Source organism: Heterodontus francisci, chromosome 9, assembly GCF_036365525.1.
Source record: "Heterodontus francisci isolate sHetFra1 chromosome 9, sHetFra1.hap1, whole genome shotgun sequence".
Taxonomy (NCBI): Eukaryota; Metazoa; Chordata; class Chondrichthyes; order Heterodontiformes; family Heterodontidae; genus Heterodontus; species Heterodontus francisci.
This window is the reverse complement of record NC_090379.1, coordinates 21,412,018-21,435,557: the sequence shown is the minus strand read 5'-3', so window position 1 is coordinate 21,435,557 and position 23,540 is coordinate 21,412,018. Positions and strand designations below refer to the sequence as shown.

The following is a 23,540-nucleotide window of genomic DNA, read 5'->3' as shown; positions in this document are numbered from 1 at the left end:
TTAGAAAGATGGAAGAAAGATGAGCTGGGTGTTTCAGCAGGCTACAAATCCAACTGACTCAAAACTGTATTCAAAAATGAAATCCACTCTTGAGCACCATAAATCTTGATATATCACTTCTCCGTAAACAACTCTCCTGAGTCACCTAGGTTTCTGTTGTTTATTTAGCTTAAGACATGTGACATCCAGTAAAGGTTTGTTTTCAAACAAAACCCCCAGTGATCCTTTTAAAAAAAAGGAAACCACATCCATGGAATCTTTTCAGTTTTCCAAATGAACCCTGTCCATAATTCTAAAATAAGAGTCCTCAGAAAAAAATTTAAAAGTAGAAGCACCTTCATAACACTTCAACCTTGGAGGACTGAAATGTCATTTTTAAATATGTTTCATTAAAAAGTGTGGAAAAAAACAGGAGATGAAAAATATTAAAACATATTTACACACTCATTCTCATTCACTCTTTACCCGTAATTAATACAGTTCTGCTTTGTACCATCTTTGCACTTAGATAACTCAAAGCAAAGTTAAATTCTAGACAAAGCATCAGCAATTACAAAAGAACAAAGAACAGTACAGCACAGGAACAGGCCATTCGGCCCTCCAAGCCTGTGCCGATCTTGATGCCTGCCTAAACTAAATCCTTCTGCACTTCCGGGGACCGTATCCCTCTATTCCCATCCTATTCATGTATTTGTCAAGATGCCTCTTAAACGTCGCTATCGTACCTGCTTCCACCACCTCCCCTGGCAGCAAGTTCCAGGCACTCACCACCCTCTGTGTAAAGAACTTGCCTCGCACATCCCCTCTAAACTTTGCCCCTCGCAACTTAAACCTATGTCCCCTAGTAACTGACTCTTCCACCCTGGGAAAAAGCTTCTGACTATCCACTCTGTCCATGCCGCTCATAACTTTGTAAACCTCTATCATGTCACCCCTCCACCTCCGTCATTCCAGTGAAAACAATCCGAGTTTATCCAAACTCTCCTCATAGTTAATGCCTTCCAGACCAGGCAACATCCTGGTCAACCTCTTCTGTACCCTCTCCAAAGCCTCCACGTCCTTCTGGTAGTGTGGCGACCATTATATTCCCCTGAAATATGGATAATCTTTAAGTGATAAGGTTGCAACAGTAAACGCCATCGAAATAGTCTGGCATTCTGGTTTTTGAATTTTTCCACAAAGGCTAGGGAGTTATGATCAGTATAGATCAGTTTCTCTCTGTAGTCATGATAGACATATAATTTAAAATGTTTAAGAGCTAGTAATAAGCCCAGGATTACTTTTTCCACTGTTAAGTATCTCTTTCGGTGTCAATTTAGCTTTTTGGTAAAGTATCTCACTGGCCTTTCTATGCCTGATTCATCTTCTTGTAACAGGACTGCACTGAGCCCCAAATCACTAGCATCAATTGCTATCTTGAAAGGCTTAGTAAAATTTGGGGCAGTCAGCACTAGTTCATTGATCAAAATGACTTTCAGCCTCTCAAAAGATGCTTGGCACTCTTCTGATCACACAACCTTGACTTTCTTTTTTTGTAGCAAATCTGTCAGTGGGACAGCTATAATTCTAAAATTTGGTACAAGCTTGCGATAGAAACCACACATTCCTAAAAGCCTCATGATTTCTCATTTAGTCTTAGGGGCAGGGAACTCCATCAATGCTTGTACTTTTGCTGTTCTTGGAACCACTTGCCCTTGCCCTACTATATGCCCAAGGTAGGTTACCCGCACTTTTACAAATTCACCTTTGGCAAGGTTTACCATTAAATCAGCCGATTGTAACTTTCCAAACAGAGCTTTTAGTTGCTCCAAAAGGTCCTTCCGAGTGTCACTGTATACCAGCATATCATCAAGGTAAACTACACAGTTAGGAACACTGGTTCATTAGTCTCTGGAAAGTTGCTGGGGCACTTTGTAGCCCAAATGGCATCACTCGGTATTAGAAAAGACTGGTGTGACAAAGGGCGGTATTTCTTTAGCTCGGGGTGTTAAAGGAACCTGCCAGTATCCCTTTAATGAATCTATTTGAGTAAGAAACGTGGCAATGCCAACTCTGTCAATGCAGTCTTCCAAGCGAAGAATTGGGTAGGAGTCTGCCTTTGTGTTACGACCAGATGAGGAGGGGTTCTCAGGCTCCCCTTTTGCCCTTCTCTGGTTTGACCGTAACAGGGTTTATCCTTTTTTAACACAGTGATTGAACTTACCACCTCAGTGAGCACTTGCTCCTGTTCCTCTAATATAATTGTAAAGGAGCCATTCAGACAGGTTTTCTTGACTTTAAACAAGAAAGATATAAGTTTATTATACTTAACACGACACATCCATGCCACATTCACACAACAGCTACACACACACTCACAAATAGATTACAGAGGGAAAAACAGAGTTGGATGGTTAGCGCAGAGTCTGTATTAAATGGAATTTAAATACAGTTCAGCAGTCCCAGAGCTCTTAGTTGAAATTGTAGTCCTGAAGTCCTCACTAGGCCACGTGCACGGTTGTAGGTTTGTTTCTCAGGCTTCGGAAGGCAGAAGAGGGGATTTGATCCTTGTCCCCTAGTTGTCGGCTGTACTGGTCTGTAGGTTTGAGGCTTCAGTGTTGCAGCCAGGCCTTCTCTGGATCTATATTGGAGGGAGGGGGAGAGAGAGAGTGCTGCCTCCTCGATGGCTTTTCAGTTATGTAAGATTCTTAGGTTGCTAAAAGTTACTAACCAGTATACTAATTGTTAAAATCTAGCTATTATAAACTAACAAATAACTTATCATAAGCTAACATTTAGCTTTATTAGAACCCTTCTTTGTAGTATGATAAAGTGGAAAAACTTAGGAAATAGGGCACAGTCTAGACCAGATGTCAAGGATTCTGGGAGATTATGTCAAGTTTAAAATGTTTACTTGCAGCAAAAGGGTGAGAATGTGAGAGTAGACAGTGAAAACAACTTCTGTGCAGATTTGTCTCGTAGTGAGATAAGACATCCTCGAAAAGTAAAAGCATTGAGATAAAGTAGTCAACACAAAGACCCCTTTGTTTACTACTTGCGCAAATCCAAAAGGTTAGCAACCTTTAATACAAAACTGATCACTGATTGGGAGAGGGGAGGGTTAACTTAAAGCTGCCAGGATAAAATGAGTCCTGTCCTTGCTACTGCACAGCAGAGAACGACAACAAGAGACAAGAGAAACTGCAAGAGAGAGAGAGAGAGGGAGACTGAAAAGCTTGAGGACCCAAAGCTGTAAGAGAAACTAGTCGTGTGCTCTACCTTCCAGTTTCTGATACTGGTAGTATCATCTGTGTTAGACTGCCTAAGTTTGTGACTAATAGTTTATCTGAAAATTTAACAAATTTGTCTTTATCTTTGTCTCAATAAAGTTGTTTCACAACAAGCTGTTGTGCTGCCAGTTTGTTCCCACCTTAGGAGGGGGTATAAAACAACCCTATCTTATCAAATCTTACAGTTACTGTCTGTTGTCTCAGTCACATTTAGAGGGGATGGCTCTTTCAAAGTCAATAGATGTTGATGGTTCTTGACAACCATGTTGACAAAGCCATTTTAGGTACTTGAATCAGACAGCACCCCATTGTTCTGGCTAGGTTGAATCAGTCATGTTGTCTCTCCTCTAATCCTTTGGTGTTTCACATGCAAATTTTCGTGGCCATCTTGGCTGCCAGGTTACTCTTTTTACAAGAAGTTATTTGTAAGAATTTTTAGCAAAAGTCTCAGGCAAAGTGCCAATCGATGAAATTAATATTTCCAATTTGGCATGTGGGATTTCATAACACTTTGTTATTGTATCAAACTTTCTGTATTCTATGCAAAATCTAGTTGAACCTTCAGGCTTAGGGAATAACACGACTGGGGAACTCCAGCTGCATTGACTGGGTTCAATTAAGTGATTTTCCAACGTGTATTGGATTTCTGCTTTCACCTGGGCCTGTTTCTCTGGACTTGAGTGCTACGGATGCTGTTTTATAGGAGAAGATTCTCCAACATTCACATAATGTATGGCTAAGTTTGTATATCCTGGTTTATTCCTACAGACTCCTTTAAATGCTGTGAGCAGCTTTGTTAGGTCTTGTTCTGTATCTAAATATGAAAGCATAGTATTAGCTAACTGGATAGTAGGCGGTTCAATTTGAGAATTGTCTAGGCCTCCTTCTGCCTCATTCTCACTATCCCTTTCATCCTTCACTGTCTCTACTACCTGACATACCTGTGCCTGCTTATCCACCTCCCAGCAGTGACGTTGTTTCAACATATTGATACGACACAGCTGATTCTTTTTCAGGCGATCTGGGGTGTCAATCAAATAGTTTACCAATCCTTTCCACTACTCCATTTGGTCCACTGAACTGTGCTTTCAGCAGTTCACCCTGCCATATCCATAATAGTGAGTATATATTGATGTCCCGCTTTTGTTTTCAGTAAAGGTCCTCCACAGTCTACCAACAGCCTACCAAACAGCTCTCCAAAAACTGGTATGCGAATTAGACGTGCCAGTTTTATGGCAGGTTGCGGTTTTCCCACAATCTGGCATATATAGCACGTTTTACAAAACTGCACAATATCCTTGTAAAGACCCGACCAGCAAAAACGTTGAATTATATGTGATTGGGTTTTCCGGATCCCCACATGTACCACATTGAAATTTCATGAGCTATCCTGAGTATTTCCCAGCAATACTTGGGCAGTACCACTATCTGGTGAGCTACCATCCATTCTTCATCCGCAGGTCTGTGAGAAGGTCTCCACTTCCTAATCAGAATCCCATTTTTAATATTGTAGCCTTCCGGAACTCCCCTTGCTTCAGCTTCAGTTAGAGCCGACTGTGCCACGTTATTTAACTCTGGATCAGCTTGCTGAACCTTGATCAGAGAAGACTTATTGAACATTTCCTTCAGATTATCCAAATCCCCCAAAGAAGTTTCAGATATTCGGCTATCTGTCTGTGGTGCCAATTTGACCTCCGACAGTGGAACTTGTTTAGCCATTGCTTGGGTCACTAAACATGAAGGAAAAATTCCTGGAACCTTTTCCTGCAATTATTCTGTCCCTTTGACCTCATTTGGTCTTTCCGTGACTACTGGAGAAGCTACTACCTTCGGTCTAGCCAAATCATTCCCCAGAGTAGGTCAACTCCGTCTACAGGCAAACTATGGACAATTCCTATATTGTTCCAGACGTTAGGTCATACTCCATGTGCACCCGATACAAAGGTATGGGTATATACTCCCCGCCGATACCATTCACTAAAACCTTGGCATTCAGTGCGCTCTCTGGTGGAAAATTTATGTCTTTCCCCTGAAAAAGAGTTTGGGTATCTCCTGTATCCCACAGTTTAACTATAGGTTTACCTGCCTCACTTGAGGGATAAGAAGTTACTTTTTCTTTTGATAAGAATTCCCTATAACTCTCAGGTATCTTGTTTACGTCCCCCTCACTCACAGCAGTTTTTGTGCTTGGCCTTACAGCTGCAGTCAGAGCTACAGCCTGATCTGTCATACTCTTGGTCAGGGCCCCTTTCTCTGCATTGGCCTTGTGTACCCCAATAGGTCCCATGGGTTTACCCTGCAACTTCCAGCATTCTGCAAGAAAGTGTGCCATCTTGTGGCAATGGAAATACTTAGACTTTTGGACCTCACTTCCACCCTTAGCATCTTCCATTCTGGCCTGAGGAGGAGATCCAGGGGCATTCCCCGCTGTCCCTTCTTGTTCCCCGGCTACTTGCCTTCCTTTCACCCTCCCACCTTCCATCCTTCTTGTGTTTGTGGGGGTGATGGACAAAGGGTTTGGGCTTGTAAACAAGCTTGTAATCATTAGCAATCTTAGCTGCCTGTCTGGCTGTTGAAACCTTCTGGTCCTTTACATGGGTTCTTACTAACGGAGGGAATGAATTTTTAAATTCTTCCAGGAGAATTATTTCCATAAGAGTCTCATACGTGGCCTCTACCTTTAGTGCCCGCATCCAGTGATCAAAGTTTGTTTGCTTTACCCTCTCAAATTCCATATAAGTCTGCCCAGGCTGTCTCCGGAGCTTCCATAAGCAGCAAGAATAGCCTTTTTTGCCAACTCATAATCCAGCAGGTGGTCCTGGGAGGAGGCAGATCCAGAGTGGGACCTGTGAAATAAAGACCGGAGCTCGAGGCCTTCACATCTTGGATCGGAGCGGCGGCGGCATTTGGCAGGCAGACCTGGCAGGAGGCGGATCCAGAGTGAGACCTGTGAAATAAAGAGCAGGGCTCGAGGTCTTCACTTACCTTGGATCGGAGTGGCGGCGGCAGTCAGCAGGCAGACATGACAGGAGGCGGATCCGAAGCGGGATCTGTGAAATAAAGGGCGGGGCTTGAGGTCTTCACTTACCTCAGATTGGAGCGGCAGTGGCAGTCGGCAGGCGGACCATTGGAGGAGGCGGATCCAGTGTGAGACTTGTGAAATTAAGAGTGAAGCTTGAGGCTTTCACTTACCTTGGATCGGAGCGGCAGCAGCAGTCGGCAGAATCTCTCTCTGTTCCGGCGCGCGCTGCGTTTCAAAGGAGGAGGAAAAAAAAGACTTACAGTGACATCACAGGAAGTCTGTAAACTGATTGGTTGTGTGAGTAATAACAGTTAATACCTGTAAATAGCTTTAAAAATCAGGGGAGAGAAAGTTATCTTTTTTTAAAAAAACCTCAAAACCTACCTTATAGGTGATAAGGTTAGTACTAGTAACATGTGTTTTTTGTTTTTAATTAGTGTAATTTATTAATAATTACTAGTAATTATTACTAATTTTTTCATATAGTAAGTAGTGGTTTTTAGAGAAACAAGGTCCCTAGTGTAAATATTTTCAATTTTTTTGAGTAAATTAAGGGTAAGTCATGACAGGGCAGCTCGCCAACGTGTAGTGCTCCTCCTGTGCAATGTGGGAAGTCAGGGACACTTCCAGTGTCCAGGGCAAACACGTGTGCAGGAAGTGTCTCCAGCTGCAGCTACTCGAAATCCGCATTTCGGATCTGAAGCAGCGGCTGGGGACACTGTGGAGCATCCACAAGGCTGAGATCATCGTGGATAGCACGTACAGGGAGGTGGTCACACCTCAGGTAAAGACTGCTCAGGCAGAAAGGAAATGGGTGACTGCTAGGCAGAGTAGAAGAACTAGGCAGGTAGTGCAGGAGTCCCCTGGGTCCATCTCCCTCTCTAACAGATATTCCGCTTTGAGTATTGTTGGGGGAGATAGCTTCTCAGGGGAATGCAGCAAGAACCAGGTTTGTGGCACTATGGGTGGCTCAGTTGCACAGAAAAAGAGTGGAAGAGCTATAATGAAGGGGATTCTATTGTAAGGGGTACAGATAGGCGTTTCTCTGGCTGCAAACGTGACTCCAGGATGGAATGTTGCCTCCCTGGTGCTCGGGTCAAGGATGTCACGGAGTGGCTGCAGGACATTCTGAAGGGGGAGGGTCAACAGTCAGAGGTCGTGGTTCACATTGGTACCAATGGCATAGGTAGAAAGAGGGATGAGGTCCTGCAACAAGAATTTAGGGAGCTAGGTAGCAGATAAAAAAACAGGGCCTCAAAGGTTGTAATCTCTGGATTACTCCTGGTGCCACGTGCTAGTGAGTATAGGAATAGCCGGACAGAACAGATGAATACGTGGCTGAAGAGATGGTGCAGGAGGGAGGGCTTTAGTTTCCTGGATCACTGAGTCTGTTTCTGGCAAAGGTGAGACCTGTACAAGTCAGACGGGTTGCTTCTGAACTGGAACGCGACCAACATCTTTGCTGGAAGGTTTGCTAGTGCTGTTGGGGGAGGGTTTACACTAATTTGGCAGGGGGGGGTGGGATACAGAGTGGAGGTACAGTAGGGGGTGATGCACAGCCAGATATAGAAGAGAAATTAAGTCAGTCTGGAAGGCAGAGCAAATATAGACCTGTTAAGATACATGCGAATAATGCCAGGCTGGATTACATCGATTTTAACACAGGGAGTCTTACAAGTAAGGCAGATGAATTGAGGGCGCTGATTAACACATGGGAGTATGATATTATTGCTATCACAGAGACATGGCACAGTTTAAAAGTTCAGCGGCAGCGCGCCAGAGTTTTGAAAAAAGAGCCAAAACTGACGTCACAGGAGAGCTGCAAGGTGATTGGTTGATGAATCACTACTGTCAGGGAATAGCTCTAAATAGCTGGGTAAGTTCTCAGGTAAGAAAAATTTAAAAGTTTAAAGTTTATTTCAAATATAATAAGTAGTTTTTTGTTTAGGGAGTTCTGTAGTAACGAGGACCAGGGAAGAAGGGCCCTAGAGTAACTGATATTATTGGACATTAAGATCTTCCAGAAGGTTCAATTTAATTTAAAGGGTTAAGTCATGGCAGGAGAGCTCAAAGCTGTGGTGTGCTCCTCATGCTCCATGTCAGAAACCGAGAACATTTCCAGTGCCCGGGACCAGCATGTGTGCAGGAAATGTATCCAGCTGCAGCTCCTGGAAGCCTGGGTTTCGGAGCTGGAGTGGCAGCTGGGGACACTGTGGAGCATCCACGAGGCGGTCATGGTACACATTGGTACAAACGACATAGGTTGAAAAAATGATAAGGTCCTAAAAGCAGAATATAGGGAGCTAGGAAGTAAGTTGAAACGTAGGATCTCAAAGGTAGTGATCTCAGGATTACTACCAGTGCCACATGCTAGTCAGTAGAAATAGCAGGATATATTGGATGAATACGTGGCTGAAGAGATGGTGTGAGGGGGAGGGTTTTAGATTCCTGGGGCATTGGGACCGGTTCTGGGGGAGGTGGGGCCTGTACAAACTGGACGGGTTACACCTGGGCAGGACTGGGACTGATGCCCGAGGGGGAGTATTTGCTAGAGTGGTTGGGGAAGGTTTAAGCTAAAATGCCAGGGGGATGGGAAAGGGGATCAAAGACAAGAACAAAAAACAGGAAGGGGAATAAGAAAAGTGATAGGCAGAGAAATCAAGGGCCAGAATCAAACAGGGCCACAGTGAAAAATAGTGGGAAGGGGACAAGTAATGTTAAAAAGACAAGCCTTAAGGCTTTGTGCCTTAACGCACGGAGCATTCGCAATGAAGTGGATGAATTAATCGCGCAAATAGATGTAAACGGGTATGATATAGTTGGGATTACAGAGACATGACTGCAAGGTAACCAGGGATGAGAAATGAACATCCAGGGATATTCATTATTTAGGAAGGACAGACAAAAATCAAAAGGCGCTGGAGTTGCATTGTTGGTTAAAGAGGAAATTAATGCATTAGTGAGGAAAGATATTAGCTCTGACGATGTGGAATCTGTATGGGTAGAGCTGAGAAACACTAAGGGGCAAAAAATGTTCGTGGGGGTTGTATATAGACCCCCAAACTGTAGTGGTGATGTTGGGAATGGCATTAAACAGGAAATTAGAGATGCATGCGATAAAGGAACATCTGTAATTATGGGTGACTTTACTCGCATATAGATTGGGCAAATCAAATTAGTCACAATACTGTAGAGGAGGAATTCTTGGAGTGTGTACGGGATGGTTTTCTGGACCAATATGTTGAAGAACCAACTAGAGAACAGGCCATCCTGGACTGGGTATTGTGTAATGAGAGAGGAATAATTGACAATCTAGTGGTGTGAGACCCCTTGGGGACGAGCGTCCATAATGTGATAGAATTCTTCATCAAGATGGAGAGTGACGTAGTTGATTTTGATGCAAGGGTCGTGAATCTTAGTAAAGGAAGCTACGAAGGTATGAGGCGTGAGTTGGCCATGATGGATTGGGAAAGGTTATTTAAAGGGATGATGGTGGATAGGCAATGGCAAAACTTTAAAGGGCGCAGGGATGAACTGTAACAATTGTTTATCCCTGTCTGGCGCAAAAGTAAAACAGGAAAGGTAGCCAAACCATGGCTTACAAGGGAAATTAGTGATAGCATTAGATCCAAGGAAGAGGCATATAAATTTGCCAGGCAAAACAACAGACCTGAGGATTGGGAGCAGTTTAGAATTCAGCAAAGGAGGACCAAGGAATTGATTAAGAAGGGGAAAATAGAGCACGAGAGCAAGCTTGCGGGGAACATGAAAACTGACTGTAAAAGTTTCTATAGGTATGTGAAGAGAAAAAGATTGGTGAAGACAAATGTAGGTCCCTTATCGTCAGAAACAGGGTAATTTATTATGGGAGATAAAGAAATGGCTGACCAACTAAATGCATACTTTGGTTCTGTCTTCACAAAGGAGGACACAAATATCATACCAGAAATGTTGGGGAACATAGGGCTTAGTGAGAGAGAGGAACTGAAAGAAATCAGTATTAGTAGAGAAATGGTGTTGGGGAAATTGATGGAATTGAAGGCCAATAAATCCCCAGGGCCTGATAGTATGCATCACAGAGTACTTAAGGAAGTGGTTCTAGAAACAGTGGATGCATTGGTGGTCATCTTCCAGGATTCTATAGACTCTAAAACAGTTCCTACAGATTGGAGGGTAGCTATTATAACCCCACTATTTAAAAAGGGAGGTAGAGAGAAGGCAGGGAATTATAGACCAGTCAGCCTGATGTCGGTAGTGGGGAAAATTCGAGAGTCCATTATCAAAGATTTTATAGCAGAGCACTTAAAGAACTGTGGTAGAATCGGGCAGAGTCAGCATGGATTTACGAAAGGGAAATCATGTTTGACAAATCTACTGGAGTTCTTCGAGGATGTAACTAGTAGAGTTGATAAGGGGGAGCCAGTGGATGTGGTTTATTTGGACTTTCAGAAGGCTTTCGACAAAGTCCCACATAAGAGATTAGCATGTAAAATTAAAGCACATGGGATTGGGGATAGTGTATTGCGATGGATAGAAAATTGGTTGGCGGACAGGAAACAAAGAGTAGGGATAAATGGGTCTTTTTCTGAATGGCAGGCAGTGACTAGTGGGGTACCGCAGGGATTGGTGCTAGGACCCCAGCTATTCACAATCTACATCAATGATTTAGATGAGGGAACTAAATGTAATATCTCCAAATTTGCAGATAACACAAAACTGGGTGGGAGGGTGAGTTGTGAGGAGGATGCAGAGAGGCTTCAGGGTGATTTGGACAAGTTGAGTGAGTGGGCTAATGCATGGCAGATGCAGTATAATGTGGATAAATGTGAGGTTATCCACTTTGGTAGCAAAAACAGGAAGGCAGATTATTATCTGAACGGCTATAAACTGAGAGAGGGGAATGTGCAGCGAGACCTGGGTGTTCTCGTACACCAGTCTTTGAAGGTAAGCATGCAGGTACAACAGGTGGTAAAAAAGGCAAATGGTGTGTTGGCCTTCATAGCGAAAGGATTCAAGTACAGGAGCAGGGATGTCTTGCTGCAATTATACAGGGCCTTGGTGAGGCCACACCTGGAATATTGTGTGCAGCTTTGGTCTCCTAATCTGAGGAAGGATGTTCTTGCTATAGAGGGAGTGCAGCGAAGGTTTACCAGACTGATTCCTGGGATGGCAGGACTGACGTAGGAGGAGAGATTGAGTCGGTTAGGATTATATTCGCTGGAGTTCAGAAGAGTGAGGGGGTTCTCATAGAAACCTATAACATTCTAACAGGACTTGACAGGGTAGATGCAGGAAGTATGTTCCCGATGGTGGGGGAGTCCAGAACCAGGGATCATAATCTAAGGATATGGGGTAAACCTTTCAGGACTGAGATGAGGAGAAATTTCTTCACCCAGAGAGTGGTGGGCCTGTGGAATCCGCTACCACCGAAAGCAGTTGAGGCCAAAACATTGTATGTTTTCAAGAAGGAGTTAGATATAGCTCTTGTGTCCAAAGGGATCAAAGGGTATGGGGAATAAGCGGGAACAGGCTACTGAGTTGGCTGATCAGCCATGATCATAATGAATGGCGGAGCACGCTCAAAGGGCCGAATGGCCTACTGCTGCTCCTATTTTCTATATTTCTATGTTTCTATGGTTGAGGGAAGGGCAGGACTGGCAGCTCAATATTCAAGGATATAGAATCTTCAGGTGTGACGGGGGTGGGGGGGGGTGTAAAAGAGGAGGTGGCATTGATCAAGGAGTCAATTACTGCCGTAAGGAGGGATGATATCTTAGATGGTTCCTCAAATGAGGCCATATGGGTAGAACTTAAAAACAAAAAGGGGGCAATCACTTGGCTTGGACTTTTTTTTAATTCTTTCATGGGATGTGGGCGTCACTGGCTATGCCAGCATTTATCGCCCATCCCTAATTGCCCTTGGGAAGGTGGTTGTGAGCTGCCTTCTTGAACTGCTGCAGTCCATGTGAGGTAGGTACACCCACAGTGCTGTTAGGAAGGGAGTTCCAGGATTTTGACCCAGCGACAGTGAAGGAACGACGATATAGTTCCAAGACAGGATGGTGTGTGACTTGGACGGGAACGTGCAGGCGGTGATGTTCCCATGCATCTGCTGCTTTTGTCCTTCGAGGTGGTAGAGGTCGTGGGTTTAGAAGGTGCTGTCTAAGGAGCCTTGGGTCGTTGCTGCAGTGCATCTTGTAGATGGTACACACTGCTGCCACTGTGCGTCGATGGTGTGCCAATCAAGCGGGCTGCTTTGTTCTGGATGAAGTCGAGCTTCTTGAGTGTTGTTGGAGCTCCACCCATCCAGGCAAGTGGAGAGTATTCCATCACACTCCTGACTTGTGCCTTGTAGATGGTGGACAGGCTTTGGAGAGTCAGGAGATGAGTTACTCTCCGCAGGATTCCTAGCCTCTGACCTGCTCTTGTAGCCACGGTATTTATATGGCTACTCCAGTTCAGTTTCTGGTCAATGGTAGCCCCCAGGATGTTGATAGTGGGGGATTCAGCGATGGTAATGCCATTGAATGTCAAGGGGAGATGGTTAGATTCTCTCTTGTTGGAGATGGTCATTGCCTGGCACTTGTGTGGCACGAATGTTACTTGCCACTTATCAGCCCAAGCCTGGATATTGTCCAGGTCTTGCTGCATTTCTACACGGACTGCTTCAGTATCTGAGGAGTCAGGAATGGTGTTGAAAATTGTGCAATCATCAGCAAACATCCCCGCTTCTGATCTTATAATTGAAGGAAGGTCATTGATGAAGCAGCTGAAGATAGTTGGGCCGAGGACACTACTCTGAGGAACTCCTGCAGTGATGTCCTGGAGCTCAGATGATTGACCTCCAACAACCACAGCCATCTTCCTTTGCGTTCGGTATGACTCCAACCTGCAGAGAGTTTTCCCCCTGATTCCCATTGACTCCAGTTTTGCTAGGGCTCCTTGATGCCATACCTGGTCAAATGCTGCCTTGATGTCAAGGGCAGTCACTCTCACCTCACCTCTTGAGTTCAGCTCTTTTGTCCATGTTTGAACCAAGGCTGTAACGAGGTCAGGAGCTGAGTGGCCCTGGAGGAACCCAAACTGAGCATCACTGAGCAGGTTATTGCTAAGCAAGTGCTGCTTGATGGTACTGTTGATGACACCTTCCATCACTTTACTGATGATTGAGAGTAGACTGATGGGGCGGTAATTGGCCGGGTTGCATTTGTCCTGTTTTTTGTGTACAGGACATACCTGGGCAATTTTACACATTGCCGGGTAGATGCCAGTGTTGTAGCTATACTGGAACAGCTTGGCTAGGGGTGCGGAAAGTTCTGGAGCACAGGCGTCCAAATGTCAGGGAGCAATAGAGGACCACATATGTAGGCAAATCTCAGAGAGGTGTAAAGATAATAAGGTAATAATAATAGGGGATTTCAACTTCCCCAATATTAACTGGTATAGTCTTTGTGCAAAAGGCTTAAAGGGGGCGGAATTCTTAAAGTGCATACAGGAGAGCTTTTTGAGCCAGCACGTAGAAAGTCCGACAAGAGAAGGGGCAGTACTGGACATAATCCTAGGGAATGAAGCCAGACAAGTGGTAGAAGTGTCAGTGGGGGAGCATTTCAAGGATAGTGACCATAACTCTGTAAGATTTAAGGTAGTTATGCAAAAGGACAAAGATGGACTGGGAATAAGGGTACTAAATTGGGGGCAGACAAGTGGGAGTCATTCAAAAAGGAAATTGTGAGAGTTCAGGGGCAACATGTTCCCGTAAAGGTGAAGGGTACGACCAACAGGTCCTGGGAACCCTGGATGAAGGAAAATCCCAAGGCGTTTTATAAGCATATTAAGGGCAAGAGGATAAGCAGGAAAAGAGTAGGGCCCATGAGGGACCAAAGTGGCAATTTGTGTGTGGAGCCAGAGGATGTAGGTGAGGTATTAAATGATTACTTTTCATCTTTGTTCACTATGGAGAAGGACGATGTCGGTGTAGAGATCAGGGAGGGAGATTGTGATATACTCGAACAAATTAGTATTGAAAGGGAGGAGATAGTAGCGGTTTTAGCGGGTTTAAAAGTGGATAAGTCCCCAGGCCCAGATGAGATGTATCCCAGACTGTTATGTGAGGCAAGGGAGGAGATAGCAGGGGGCTCTGATACAAATTTTCAAATCCTTACTGGCAACAGGAGCGGTGCCAGAGGACTGGAGGACAGCGAATGTGGTACCATTGTTCAAGAAGGGTAGCAGGGATAAACAAGGTAATTACAGGTCAGTGGGTCTGACATCAGTGGTAGGGAAACTATTGGAAAAAATTCTGAGGGACAGGATTAATCTCCACTTAGAGAGGCAGGGATTAATCAAGGATCATCAGCATGGCTTTGTCAGGGGAAGATCAGGTCTAACTAGGTAACTAGATGTGTAGATGAGGGTAAAGCAGTTGATGTAGTCCACATGGACTTCAGTAAGGCTTCTAATAAGGTCCCGCATAGGCGATTGGTGAAGAAGGTAAGAGCCCATGGGATCCAGGGCAATTTAGCAAATTGGATCCAAAATTAGCTTAATGGCAGGAGGCAGAGGGTGATGATCGAGGGTTGTTTCTACAATTGGAAGCCTGTGACCAGTGGTGTGCCGCAGGGATCGGTGCAGGGGCCCTTGCTGTTTGTAGTGTACATTAATGATTTAGATGTGAATATAGAGGGTATGATCAGTAAGTTTGCAGGTGACACGAAAATTGGTGGTGCCGTAAATAGTGAGAAGGAAAGCCTTAGATTACAGGACGATATAGATGGGCTAGTAAAATGGACAGAGCAGTGACAAATGGAATTTAATCCTGAGAAGTGTGAGGTGATGCATTTTGGGAGGAGTAACAAGGCAAGGGAATATACAATGGGTGGTAGGACCCTAGGAAGTACAGAGGGTCAGAGGGACCTTGGTGTACTAGTCCTCGATCATTAAAGGCAGCAGCACAGGTAGATAAGGTGGTTAGGAAGGCATATGGGATACTTGCCTTTATTAGCCGAGGCATAGAATGTAAGAGCAGGTGTGTTATGATGGAGCTGTATAAAATGCTAGTTAGGCCACAGCTGGAGTAGTGTGTACAGTTCTGGTTGCCACACGATAGGAAGGATGTGATTGCACAGGAGAGGGTGCAGAGGAGATGCACCAGGATGTTGCCTGAGCTGGATCATTTCAGCTATGAAGAGAGACTAGATAGGCTAGGGTTGTTTTCCTTAGAGCAGATCCGGCTGAGGGCAGGCCTGATAGAGGTATACAAAATTATGAGGGGCATAGATAGGGTAGATAGGAAGAAACATTTTCCCTTAGCGGAGGTGTCAATAACCAGGGGGCAAAGATTTAAGGTAAGGGGCAGAAGGTTTAGAGGGGATTTGAGGTAAAATCTTTCACCCAGAGGGTGGTTGGAATCTGGAACATACTTCCTGAAGGGGTGGTAGACACAACATTTAAGAAGTATTTAGATGAGTACTTGAAATGCTATAGCATACAAGGCTACGGGCCAAGTTCTGGAAAATAGGATTAGAATAGGTAGGTGCTTGATGGCCAGCACAGATACGATGGGCCAAAAGGCTTGATTCTGTGCTTAATAACTCTATGACTCTATAATCTGTAGAAGCCTCCTCAGAAAGCATGACGTAAACTTCATGAGCTTTGCCCATCAACCTGCGTTGCATATGCAGTGTCCAGCTTTCATTCGTCCACTTCATCTGTCTATCTTTTCAAAAGAAATGAAAAATGCCTCTATGTCCCTTTCCTCAAACTTCGGGAGGGCTTTCACAAATTTAAGCAGCTGTCCACTGGGTCCTGAGCTGGGGTCAGATCTTTCCTCATCAGAATTTTCCTTGAAATCAAGGCCACCCTTTTGTCTTCGTTCCATCTTTCTAAATTCTAACTCCCTTTCTTCTCTTTCTCTTTCCCCTTCCATTTCTTGCCGCTCTGCTTGCTCCCTTTGAAATGCCCTGTCTTTTGCCCTTTACTCTCTTCCTTTTTTCCTTTTTCTTGCTCCTTTTCTCTGTCCTGAAATTCTAGCTCCAACCTCTTCATGTCTAACTGAATCTGTGCCAGTGTCACCATGTCCTCTTCCGATTCCACTCATCCCTCTGGCGCTTTCACTTCAACCTTCAGCTGTTTGGCCACTAGTCCCTGAATTTCACATCTCCTAGCTTTTGATTTAATATGTACCTTCAAGTGCTGCACCACACTTAACTGCTCACAGCGGACAATGCCTTTAATGAACCATAATCTATTCCAGGCTGCTGCACCAATGCACTTGCATCAAAAGTAGCCATTCCAGTAGTGTAAGCTTTACTCTAATGCACAAGAAACCTGTTTTCTCTTCCTTTCCCCTTTTCAAATATTATTACCCCACTTACAATTGCACATTGTTGGCTTTGAGTTATCCTGGACGAGCCCCCAAGTTATATGTTATGACCGATGCAGGAGGATTGCACGTGTCTTCCACTTCTCCATAGTCACAACATATATTTAAATGTTTACCCAGTTATCGATACAGTCAATCATATACTCTACTCTTTATCCCAGAATAAAATACACCAACCAGGTTTCTTTAATGAACAACTAAATTATCAGTTTATTATAAAACAAGACTTATCCAGTAGCAATGCAAAGCATTGACACACAGATTGAAATATGAAAGTTCCCTTTTAAATACCAACACACACACACACACACACTGGTTAAAGAAAAAAGAATTTCTCTGCAGAGGTCATTTACAAAAAAAAAGAAAAAAGAATGCTTTGTCCAATTACTTGTTTATTCTTGAAGAAAAAGGATGAGATCTGTTGTGCCCCAAATGGCATCTGAATACAAATAGATGGGTCTTTTCTGGAGCAGTTCTTTTAAGGCAGCATTGAGAATTAATCTAGCAGGCTTTCCAGAAGCTTCTCAGGAGAAATGTGGCATCAGGGGTTTTAGCTCTCACACACTGGATTTTCCAGGGTCGCTTAGAGAGGTGGAAGAAAGATGAGCTGGGTGTTTCAGCAGGCTACAAACCTAACTGACTCAAAACAGTATTCAAAAATGAAGCCCACTCTTGAGCACCATAAATCTTGACATGTTACTTCTCTGTAAACAACTCTGCTGAGTCCCAAGGCTTCTGTTGTTTATTTAGCTTAAGGCATGTGACATCCAGTAAAGGTTTGTTTTCAAACAAAAGCCCCACAGTGACCCTTCTAAAAAAAACACACATTATTGGAATCTTTTCAGTTTTCCAAATGAACCAATGTCCATAATTCCAAAATGCAAGTCCTTAAAAATATTAAAAAGAAAAATGAATATTTCCATAACAGTATCTGTGTAAAATTGGATTGTCTTCACTTATTTGCATCTGAAACAAATAGAGAAGCCATTTGAGACTAATCTGCGCTTACAACTCTCCAAAATCAAAATGAAATTCAACAAATAGTGTATGAGCAAACAGGTTCATCCTACTCACTGAGCTAAGTAGTTGCATCAAGTGCACAATGGGAAATTTGGGCCCAGTAAATTACTTCTCAGCCATATGCAAATAATTTACCTTCGTGTTATATAAAAGGAAACCTAGGATAACATCCTAACTAAAACTAGCATATTACCTTTAAGTAATTTATCAGTTATTTAAAAGATAAGCAATATACACTTTTAAGTGACTTATTTTCCTCTTCTTAACCAACTACTTACTCAGTTTCTTCAGTTTAAAGTGTTTCCATTTGATCTCTTCTATTTGTTTTCAGTAAATTTAGTAGGTGTCATAATTTGCTGACTGATTGATTGGCCCAAAGTTTTAGTCAACAGAGAAACATGGGTTACATTTTCACCTTTACCTCTTTGATGTTAAGCACTCTCTGGAAGGAGTGCAGAAAGGAAAACCTGGCAGAGAGGATCGTACACTTTAAAGACTGCACGCCAGATTTTCATTCTAATGAAATTAGAGGCAGGAAAAATGGGGCTTGTAAAGGGTATGCAATCCTTCCCTGGAAGACTTTCAATTGTTCACTCTGTCCAGGTGCTGCTTAAGGTGGAGGTGGTAAAGATGAAGATCGACCCTTTGGTATCAAGTATGGGTTTTTGGAATCAGGAGTGTTGACTGCTGAAGCAATACATGACCTTGTGTTATCTTAACAATCTGTGAAATGCTTATTCTGGCGAATGTTTAGTGAGGTCATTTTTGGGGGCCAGCGTTTCTTTGCATTTTATTTCTTGAAAAGGTATCAAATAGTTTTCTGCTTGCAGAATAAGATTCAGATGGGCTTTGCCTGCTGACAGAAATCTTTCTGTTTTCTAGAACCATAGAAAAATTATGGCACAGAAGGAGGCCATTCAGCCTGTCGTATCTGTGCCGGCTGAAAAAAAACTAACCACCCAATCTAATCCCACCTTCCAGCACCTGGTCCATAGCCTTGCTGGTTAAAGCACTTCAGGTGCATGTCCAGGTACTTTTCAAAAGAATTGAGGATTTCTGCCTCCACCACCATTCCTGGCAGTGAATTCCGGACACCCGCCACCCTTTGGGTGAATTTTGTTTTCCTCATGTCCCCTCCAATCCGTCTACCAGTCACCTTAAATCTGTGCCCCCTGGTAATTGACCTCTCCGCTGGGAAAAACAGGTCCTTCCTGTCTACTCTATCTAGGCCCCTCATAATTTTGTACACCTCTATTAAGTCACCCCACAGCCTCCTCTGTTCTAAGGAAAACAACCCTAGCCTATCCAATCTTTCCTCATAGCTGCAACTTTCAAGCCCTGGCAACATTCTTGTAAATCTCCTCTGTACTCTCTCCAGAGCAATTATGTCCTTTCTGTAATGTGGTGACCAGAACTGTACGCAGTACTCCAGCTGTGGCCTAACCAGTGTTTTATACAGTTCCAGCATTACATCTCTGCTTTTGAATTCTATGCAAAGAACAAAGAACAGTACAGCACAGGAACAGGCCATTCGGCCCTCCAAGCCTGCGCCGATCTTGATGCCTGCCTAAACTAACACCTTCTGCACTTCCGGGGCCCATATCCCTCTATTCCCTTCCTATTCATATATTTGTCAAGATGTCTCTTAAACGTCGCGATCGTATCTGCTTCCACCACCTCCCCTGGCAGCAAGTTCCAGGCACTCACCACCCTCTGTGTAAAAAACATGCCTCGCACATCCCCTCTAAACTTTGCCCCTCGCACCTTAAACCTATGTCCCCTAGTAACTGACTCTTCCACCCTGGGAAAAAGCTTCTGACTATCCACTCTGTCCATGCCGCTCATAACTTTGTAAACCTCTATCATGTCGCCCCTCCACCTCCGTCATTCCAGTGAAAACAATCCGAGTTTTTCCAAACTCTCCTCATAGCTAATGCCCTCCAGACCAGGCAACATCCTGGTAAACCTCCTCTGTACCCTCTCCAAAGCCTCCACGTCCTTCTGGTAGTGTGGCGACCAGAATTGCACGCAATATTCTAAGTGTGGCCTAACTAAGGTTCTGTACAGCTGCAACATGACTTGCCAATTTTTATACTCTATGCCCCGACCGATGAAGGCAAGCATGCCGTATGACTTCTTGACTACCTTATCCACCTGTGTTGCCACTTTCAGTGACCTGTGGACCTGCATGCCCAGATCTCTCTGCCTGTCAATACTCCTAAGGGTTCTGCCATTTACTGTATACCACCCACCTGCATTAGACCTTCCAAAATGCATTACCTCACATTTGTCCGGATTAAACTCCATCTGCCATTTCTCTGCCCAAGTCTCCAACCGATCTATATCCTGCTGTATCCTCTGTCAATCCTCATCATTATCCACAACTCCACCAACCTTTGTGTCATCCGCAAACTTACTAATCAGACCAGCTACATTTTGCTCCAAATCATTTATATATACTACAAACAGCAAAGGTCCCAGCACTGATCCCTGCGGAACACCACTAGTCACATCCCTCCATTCAGAAAAACACCCATCCACTGATACCCTCTGTCTTCTATGACCGAGCCAGTTCTGTATCCATCTTGCCAGCTCACCTCTGATCCCATGTGACTTCACCTTTTGTACCAGTCTGCCATGCGGGACCTTGTCAAAGGCTTTACTAAATTCCATATAGATAACATCCACTGCCCTTCCTTCATCAATCATATTCGTCACTTCCTCAAAAAACTCAATCAAATTAGTAAGACACGACCTCCCCTTCACAAAACCATGCTGTCTCTCGCTAATAAGTTTGTTTGTTTCCAAATGGGAGTAAATCCTGTCCCGAACAATCCTCTCTAATAATTTCCCTACCACTGACGTAAGGCTCACCGGCCTATAATTTCCTGGATTATCCTTGCCACCCTTCTTAAACAAAGGCACAACATTGGCTATTCCCCAGTCCTCTGGGACCTCACCTGTAGCCAATGAGGATACAAAGATTTCTGTCAAGCCCCAGCAATTACTTCCCTTGCCTCCCTCAGTATTCTGAGGTAGATCCCATCAGGCCCTGGGGACTTATCTACCTTAATGCTTTGCAAGACACCCAACACCTCCTCCTTTTTGATAATGAGATGACTGAGGCTATCTGCACTCCCTTCCCGAGGCTCATCATCCACCAAGTCCTTCTCTTTGGTGAATACTGATGCAAAGTACTCATTTAGCACCTCGCCCATTTCCTCTGGCTCCACACATAGATTCCCATCTCTGTCCTTGAGTGGGCCAACCCTTTCCCTGGTTACCCTCTTGCTCTTTATATATGTATAAAAAGCCTTGGGATTTTCCTTAATCCTGTTTTCCAATGACTTTTCATGACCCCTTTTAGCCCTCCTAACTCCTTGCTTAAGTTCCTTCCTACTGTCTTTATATTCCTCAAGTGCTTCGTCTGTTCCTAGCCTTCCAGCCCTTACAAATGCTTCCTTTTTCTTTTTGACTAGGCTCACAATATCCCGTGTTATCCAAGCTTCCCGAAACTTGCCAAACTTGTCTTTCTTCCTCACAGGAACATGCTGGTCCTGGATTCTAATCAGCTGACGTTTGAAAGACTCCCACATGTCAGATGTTGATTTACCCTCAAACAGCCACCCCCAATCTAAATTCTTCAGTTCCTGCCTAATATTGTTATAATTAGCCTTCCCCCAATTTAGCACCTTCACCCGAGGACTACTCTTATCCTTATCCACAAGTACCTTAAAACTTATGGAATTATGGTCACTGCTCCCGAAATGCTCCCCCACTGAAACTTCGACTACCTGGCCGGGCTCATTCCCCAATACCAGGTCCAGAATGGCCCCATCCCTAGTTGGACTATCTACATACTGTTTCAAGAAGCCCTCCTGGATGCTCCTCACAAATTCTGCCCCATCCAAGCCCCTTGCACTAAGTGAGTCCCAGTCAATATTGGGGAAGTTAAAATCACCCACCACCACAACCCTGTTACCTTTCCATCTTTCCAAAATCTGTCCACATATCTGCTCCCATACCTCCCGCTGGCTGTTGGGAGGCCTGTAGTAAACCCCCAACATCGTGACTGCACCCTTCCTATTCCTGAGCTCCACCCATATTGCCTCGCTGCATGACCCCTCTGAGGTTTCCTCCCGCAGTACAGCTGTGATATTCTCCTTAACCAGTAATGCAACTCCCCCACCCCTTTTACATCCCCCTCTATCCCGCCTGAAGCTTCTAAAGCCTGGAACATTTAGCTGCCAATCCTGCCCTTCCCTCAACCAAGTCTCTGTAATAGCAACAACATCATATTTCCAAGTACTAATCCAAGCTCTAAGTTCATCTGCCTTACCTGTTATACTTCTCGCATTGAAACAAATACACTTCAGACCACCAGTCCCGCAGTGCTCAGCAACATCTCTCTGCCTGCTCTTCCTCTTAGTCCTACTGGCCTTATTTACTATGTCCTACTCATTTATTTCACTAGCTGTCCTACTCCTCTGGTTCCCACATCCCTGCCACACTAGTTTAAACCCTCCCGAGTGACGCTAGCAAACCTTGCAGCCAGGATATTAGTGCCCTTCCAGTTTAGATGCAACCCGTCCTTCTTGTACAGGTCCCATCTGTCTCTGAAGAGAGCCCAATGGTCCAGATATCTGAAACCCTCCCTTCTACACCAGCTGCTCAGCCACGTGTTTAGCTGCACTATCTTCCTATTTCTAGCCTCACTGGCACGTGGCACAGGGAGTAATCCAGAGATTACAATCCTAGAGGTCCTGTTTTTTAATTTACTGCCTAACTCCTTAAACTCCCCCTGCAGGACCTCATCACTCTTCCTGCTTATGTCATTGGTACCGATGTGTACCACAACCTCTGGCTGTTCACCCTCCCCCTTCAGAATGCCCCCTGTCCGTTCAGAGACATCCTTGACCCTGGCACCAGGGAGGCAACATACCATCCTGGAGTCTCTTTCACGTCCACAGAAGCGCCTATCTGTGCCCCTGACTATCGAGTCCCCTATGACTATTGCTCTTCTGCGCTTTGTCCCTCCCTGCTGAACAACAGTGCCAGCCATGGTGCCACTGCTCTGGCTGCTGCTGTTGTTTTCCCCTGATAGGCCATTCCCCCCAACAGTATCCAAAACGGTTTACTTGTTAGAGAGGGGGTTAGCCACAGGGGATTCCTGCACAGACTGCCTGCCCCTTTTAGCGGCCACCCATCTATCTGCCTGCACCTTGGGTGTAACCACTTCTCTAAAACTCCTGTCTATGACGCTTTCCACCACCTGCATGCTCCTCAGTGCATCCAGTTGCTGCTCCAACCGATCCATGCGGTCTGTAAGGAGCTGCAACTGGGTACACTTCCTGCAGATGTAGTCGTCCGGAACACTGGAAGCGGCACGGACCTCCCACATCTCACAGGTGAAGCACTTCACCCCTCTAACTGTCATTTCTAGCACTAATTAGTTAATTAATATAAAATAAATAAATACTTATTAAATCCTTACTAAATTATGATACACTTAACTATATGGTCCCTAGTGCTAGATTTCTATACTAAATACTAACGAAATACAGTAATCTCCTCCCTCTGGTTTAGTTACTCTACTTATTAATTAGTTAATTAGTGTTTTAATCAATTTTTATCAGTTTTATTTTCAAATTCGGTACAGGTTCCCTACCAGCCAATCAGGTCACAGCTTTCCTGTGACGTCACTTTTTCAGGTTTTTTTTCCCACCCGAGGTAACTTACCGCTCTGGAACTCCGTCCTCCGAGTCTGCTCCGAGAATCTCCGAGGTAAGTTTTTTTTTATACTTACCACTCTGGAACTCCGCCCTCCGAGTCTGCTGCTTACCTTAGT

The 23,540-nt window shown here is 44.4% G+C and overlaps 1 protein-coding gene across 4 annotated transcripts in view; it reads left to right on the top strand.

The window, feature by feature from the left end:
• LOC137373618 (latent-transforming growth factor beta-binding protein 2-like) overlaps window positions 1–23,540 on the top strand; it is a 773,188-nt gene that overhangs the window by 334,829 nt on the left and 414,819 nt on the right. The gene's annotated exons all lie outside the window — the stretch shown is intronic.